At 40.0% G+C, this 6,619-nt stretch overlaps 1 non-coding gene across 1 annotated transcript; it reads left to right on the top strand.

The window, feature by feature from the left end:
- Positions 1-6,546: 6,546 nt before the first annotated feature.
- trnak-cuu lies at positions 6,547-6,619 on the top strand. The gene has a single exon. It is a non-coding gene; the product is annotated as a tRNA-Lys (tRNA).

Raw genomic sequence — 6,619 nt, 5'->3', positions numbered from 1 at the left:
GAGGCCCCTCGGTTTGCTCCGGCCCAGACCTGGGTTCTATTTATTTACTCAGTCTTTATTTGAAGAGGAGGCGTGCGGCCCAGCAGTATAAAGGCCATGTGTTGTGTTTCTCTTTTCACTGCTGAATGAGGAATGATGGGAGCTTGGCGATGAGGCCCGATTCTTACAGCATCGCTGGAAGAGTGACGAGACTGGGTACAATCTGATCTAGAACGATCTGATCCAACTCCGACAGCGAGTCATCCGTGGTGGAGGTTTGTGAAAGAGTTCAGCCCGGTCGCACGGAAAAGGCGAATGAATGCGCAAGGCAAAAACATGCAATAAGAACGCCGTTCTTGCTTTTAGCGTGTCATTTGTACGCCATGTAGTCTGTACTGACTGCAATGTTAACGCATCTGCGTAAATATGCCAAAAAAAACACAGGACTTTCAATCAGGAGAGCGGCGTTTTGTTTTATAAACTACGTTACTGACGTTTATGACGTGTTTTCCGTACTTATGTGACGTTGTTTCCGTATATATTTTACTTAGTTTATTTACTTATTTTAGGGCTAACCATGACGTTTTCCCTAAACCTAAGTCAATCTAAATTGGTACTGCACCTTCATACACACGTGCAACTTTCACTCCTCGGCGAGCCACAGACACGCTATCCCCTGGTGGACAGGTGGGTCTATTACACACTTTGGCGTGATACTGGGTTGAAGAGTTAAACAGTATAGGATCTGATCTTGAGATCTCTAGAACTCATTGGAGGTCTCTGGAAGATTTAAAAGGTTTCTGGATACAAGGAGTTTTCTGTTCCATATAGGTTGTCAGAGGTTTCAGAAATGTTCTCAGTCTGTCAAACCTTTTTGGAGGTCACTAGTTCGAAGCTTTGTCGTATTCTGTTTGAACTTTCAAAAAGATCCTCCAAAAGATTTTTGGTCCAGCCTCGGTCTGAGGCTCATTCACATAAACGCTGTATTCAGCTATTAGTGCATTTTACAACTTTAAGGACCTAATGATTTAAATAAAGACTATTAGAGTGTTCGTACTGGGAATTTGATTTACATTGAAAAAAAAAAAAAAAAAATGATCCGCTGAGCTCCAGACGTCTCTTTCCCAATGTAAGTCTATGGGAAAAAGTCTTTTTGGGCCCAATGGCATCACGTGACGGAGACGGAGGTTGTCATTTTTCCAGGGTTTGGCCACTTCGTAAAACTGTCTTCAAAGCCGGCGCTCTTCCTGGAGGCTTGGTTTATAGTCCCAGGAAGAGTTGCCAGGCAACCAGTGGAGACTCCAGGAAGTTACTGGATTAGATTAAACAAGTAAGATAAAAAAGTGTTCATTAGTGAGCTTTGGTGCTGGTAGGACAGAACCACGTTATGCTAAGATAAACTAAGCTAACTGTCTGCTGGCTCCAGCTCCATAATTACCACAAACATGAGAGTGGCGTCAACCTTCTCATCTAACTCTAAGGATATTTGCCAAAATGTCTAACTATTCCTTTAAGGAGTATTTGTTTAGTGGATATACTTCTGGGGGTCTCTGGGGGGTTTTCAGATTTTTCTGGGGTGTCTGAGTCTCTCTGGAGATCTCTGGAGGTCTGTGGAGGCCGCGGCTGCCGGCTGTCGTTGGCAGTGACTCTTCTGCTGTCACTTGACTCCTTATGGCGTCGGTGGCTTGGCGTTTTGAAGGCGCTAATTAATTTTTACAGCCAGGCTTCCAGCTGGAGCCTGCTGTAGAAAAATAGCATAATTACATTTCCACATCACATTAAAGGTGACGGTTTGCAGGCAGAACATTTGGCCACGCAGAGACAAGCCTAATGGAAAGCTGAAACGTCACCTAGACACTGTAATGGTACACCACTGCTTTAGGAATAAAGCTTATTTCATGCTGCAAGACATCACAATATCACAGCAACAGAGACACAAACTATCTTTTAACAGGCCAGAACATGTAGTCGTACAGAGAGAGGCCAAATGTAGGCTTGGCAGTGGCTAACTTAGACAGCAAGACAGCTTAGTAGACACAACATGTCATTTTTATGTAACATGAGTTACATTTTTTAATACCAGGAGTCACATTTCTCCTCTTATGGTAGATGCTAGCTGTCTCCCCACATCTCTATAGCCTGGCCAAGCTAACATGAACAACCCTGATATCAACCCTCCATCAAACTTCTAGACAAGACAGCAAACAAATGGACCCCCAGATTAAAAGATTTACATCTTTAACACGAACCGACGGGCTTGGAGCTGTGAGACATGCACACACTGGGTAGGGAAGTCAGAAAGTATGAAGAGACGGACTAACAAATTGTTGGTTTTGGACATTTGGACATTTGGACATTGGAGCTATGTGGTAACTGTGCTACAGACATAAAAACCAAGATTAGGTTAGAATAATAATACAGAATCCAGGAAGTCTTGCTGGATAAATCGTCCTCAAAGTAGTGCAGAAAACCATGAAAAATACGAAGGCACTCAACACACATCTTCAGGTGTAAAAATATATAGTGATTTTGTTTTCTGAGAATAGACAATAAAACAAATCAACACGTATCGACTCTAGATCTTCTTCAGGGTCTGACAAACAACTAATCAGTCAGGATTATATACCAGCTGTGGGTGGCATTCATAAGGCCTTGTATATAACCAAGTGCTAAAGCGTTATCAAGGGCCTCGTGCATGCATATAGTGTGTCAGAGAGATATCAGTATACAAAAAAATAGAATTATTCAATTAGAGCTGTCAAAGTTAACGCAAATTCGTTTTAACGCCACTAACTTCTTTAACACATTAACGCAAATTGCGATTTTTTAGGTTGTAGCGGATCAGTTTTAAAGCTAGAGTGAAGCTAGAGTGAAGCTAGAAAACCTAATGGCTGGGACACACGTGAGCAGCGCGTGGCAGCTGCCTCACTGAACGCAACGTGTCTCACGCGTGTGGTGTCCACACCGGCAGCGTCTCTGCTGCTGCTGCTGCTGTCAGCCCTTTCTTTCTAGATAGAGTTTGCCTTTCATAATGGCCATTTAATTTCATTATAAATGTCATTTATATTTATTTTAGATAGAAAAAGGTTAATAAACGTGTGGTAATTTGTAAATAATAGTAATAATCAACAATTAAAACTACGTACTATATTCATTCATGGAGCCCTGCAAGTCACTGCATGTTCTTCAACACTGTCCTGCAAATATTTCAGAATAAAAGCCTTGTGTTAACAAATGAAGGAATTATGTCCACGGAAAAAACACTTGAGGGCTTTTATTTTTAAATGAAAGCAGGAAGTGTTGATTTAATAATAAATCTTTACTTTTTTTTCATGTTCTAGACACATTTTACAGATACAGACATTGAAACTGCAGTAATGTTGCTGATATGATGTCAATATAAAGTCAAAAGATACTGGAAGTACCCAATGAATACTAATGAGTTATGTTCAGAAAACTGAAAAAAGGAAAACAACATAGAATAAATCAACTAAATAAATATTCATGCCTCAAACATACTGTATGGAGCGAACTCTATATAGCATTCAATGAATTTCAGTGAAGAAATAAGTATACACAAGGAGAGAGACAAACAATTATCTGTACATGTATGTCCAGAAGTCACTGGTCATGTGAGCCACCAGAACTAAGCAGTGATTCCGTCCTCTATTTTAAACTATTATCTGGGAATAAAATCAGGATATTACAATAATAAAGGCGTTAGGGAGAAGTGGTTCCACACAGCAAAAGCAAAATTTGACCATACTGAATAAAATAGCTGTAATGTTATAAACTTTACAGGGAATTAAATAGATTCTTTTTTTTTATTTAAAGAAAATAAATGAGAGAGAGCCTGTGGATATTTGACCACCATTTTTCACTTAAAATCAAACAAAGTGCAACCAGCCAGTAAACAGTAATTCAATCACTTCATTTATGCTCCAGCAGAATAATGACTCTGCTTTAGAGCTGTAGATGACTGGAAATACACTCTCTCTCTCTCTCTCTCTCTCTCTCTCTCTCTCTCTCTCTCTCTCTCTCTCTCTCTCTCTCTCTCTCTCTCTCATATATGTAAGAGCTGGGTCTCTTTACCATTTCCATCCCTCCCACTTCTCTCTCTTTTTTATCCTCTCTCGCCCAGCCCACATTCAGTGACATCACAACTTAATTACCCAATCGCAAGGCGGCCACTTTGTCACTGTCAAAGCCCTGGCCAATCAGCTGCTGTATGCTAATCCCTCCCCCCCCAGCCAATGGCAGTGAGCGTGGCTCTGTTAGTGCCATATATAAACCAGGACACAAGAGGACAGCAAGAAAACCTGATAACTGATAACTTTATGTTTTCATCAATAAAAGGAGATGTCCCGCCCATGAGATGTGATTGACAGGTGGTCTCTGGGAAAGGAAGGGCACGAGGAAGATGAAGTAGAGGAACAACAAGAGAGAAAGGAAAACTAGATGATTGCGGCTGAAATTAATGGCAAAGCATTGCTGAAAATACAGAAATCTTAAAGCGCAAATCCGGAATAGACTTCTAGAAAGTAGGATTTGTGTGGAATATACCTTTAAAACTATAAGTTGTTACACAGAAAGTAGTATTTCGGTACTACCTGACTTCTTTTTGTTGTACGCAGCATTCACACAAATATACTTTTTGTTTTACAAATCTTTTCCTACTGACTGCTGTGGTGATGACTTCTCAATGAGACACACACACACAAACGCACACACACACGTCAGCAGTGAATGCCAAATCAAACAGGGTGAGTCATTTTAACCATGACACACCAGCCGACCTATAAAACATACACCTGCTCTGATGAAAGCCAGACCACCTGAGAGAGATGATGGTGATGATGGTGATGATGATGATGATGATGATGATGGTGACCTATTTCTTTCTGTTGAGTCAGCACCAATTCAAAATCCAATCATTACACTACCGTCATCCCACCTCTCACCAGTTTTTCTGAACATATATTTTCCATTTTTCTGTATTTCTGCAGGACTCTGTGTCTCATCTCAGCAGTGGCTGTTATATAAAACGTGACCCCCCCCCAATTAACAAAACCACACGGAGAAACATTTATACAGTACAGTATGGAAGTTTACATGTTTTATTGTTTTATCAAAAAGTAGATTTAATGTTATTGTACTTTAGTGTCAAGTGAGAAAAGATATCTATCAAGTGATCTGAACTAATTATAAATATTCAGGGCTTGAAGTGGCAGTACTCCCCTTATTCACATGTTGTCGCGTGTATCGGCCCGTATCTTATTCCACAGTGTTTAGACAAACTTAATATTAAGGGTATCAATTTCTTATAAATAAAACAACCCTCCAGGTTTCATGTATTGGCTTCTAATAGGCCTTCTGCCTGTTACAGTTGTCTGTGTTCCCTGTATAGTGAAATGAAAACATTTTAACATTTTAACATGCACAACTTTTTAACTGTGCTTTTAATTATGATTTCTTTGCATAACAGATATGATAATATAAGCTATTTAATGTCTTTCTAATATGCCGAAATGCTTCAAAACTCTTATATAGTCTGTTGATTGTTTGATGTTCTCCGATTCTCCATGTAACATCCACACCTACCCTAAAGGTTTTGTAACAGCAATAACATTATAAGTGGTAAAATTACTGAACATGGGATCATTGCATATTTGCCTGGAGTGTTTCCTACATTAATTAAGATGATTGGAGACTTTTCAGCATCCCACATTTCAGACAAGACTGTCCCACTTTAGGAAATAAATATTTGTCTGAGACAACTTGGCACTAAGAGTACTGATATGTCTACCATTTCTTTTATGAGTGTGATATCTGCATTTTTCCTTTTTTTTGGTTCGATTAGGACACATCCTGGGGATTTGGGAGTGGTACTGGGTTTGGATTTAATGTATTGGCTTCATATTGCAATATATTCCAGAAGACTGAAATGCAAAAATGTCCCACATTAGGCTAATTCACCCCATGAAGCCAGAGCTATAGGAATGGCTTCAAGACAACAATGTTAATGTCCTGGGGGCTTTCCTTCACAGACAGTTTGCTATCTATATTAGAGGTTAGTCCATCTTTACTGTAGAAATGACAAATACACTAAAGTGAACCCCTTATGGCTTCTCATTAGTTGATGCTATGACAGCTAATGACCACCAGAGGGCGACATGATAACTTCCCTCCTCAAGTCTGCAGATATCTGTCTGGATATCTGGATATCTGGATCTGAATCTGAAGGGTGGCAGGTTGTAGATTATATACCTGACAGCTGAAAAATAAACGAGTGGCCAATACATCCAAATACTCACATACATTCATCACTTCATATTTGCATGCAAATCCTATTTTATTTGTTTGATGCATCTACCATTGTCAACATCTGGGAGTTATTTATACATTTATACAAATCGTCATTTAGGGCCTATTCATTTCTTTAATTCTACATTCTTTCATACCATACTCACAGTAAGTAGGCTACCAATATCTATCACAGGTCCCACTGTCAGTACTACTGCATGAAAGGACAACTATTAAAAGCCACCACCAGAGGGCACTGAGCACGCCCGGCTAGCTCAGTCGGTAGAGCATGAGACTCTTAATCTCAGGGTCGTGGGTTCGAGCCCCACGTTGGGCG

The sequence above is a fragment of the Sebastes umbrosus genome, chromosome 14, assembly GCF_015220745.1.
Source record: "Sebastes umbrosus isolate fSebUmb1 chromosome 14, fSebUmb1.pri, whole genome shotgun sequence".
Lineage (NCBI taxonomy): Eukaryota > Metazoa > Chordata > Actinopteri > Perciformes > Sebastidae > Sebastes > Sebastes umbrosus.
The sequence above is the reverse complement of the archived record's forward strand: the minus strand, read 5'-3'. Positions and strand labels throughout refer to the sequence as shown.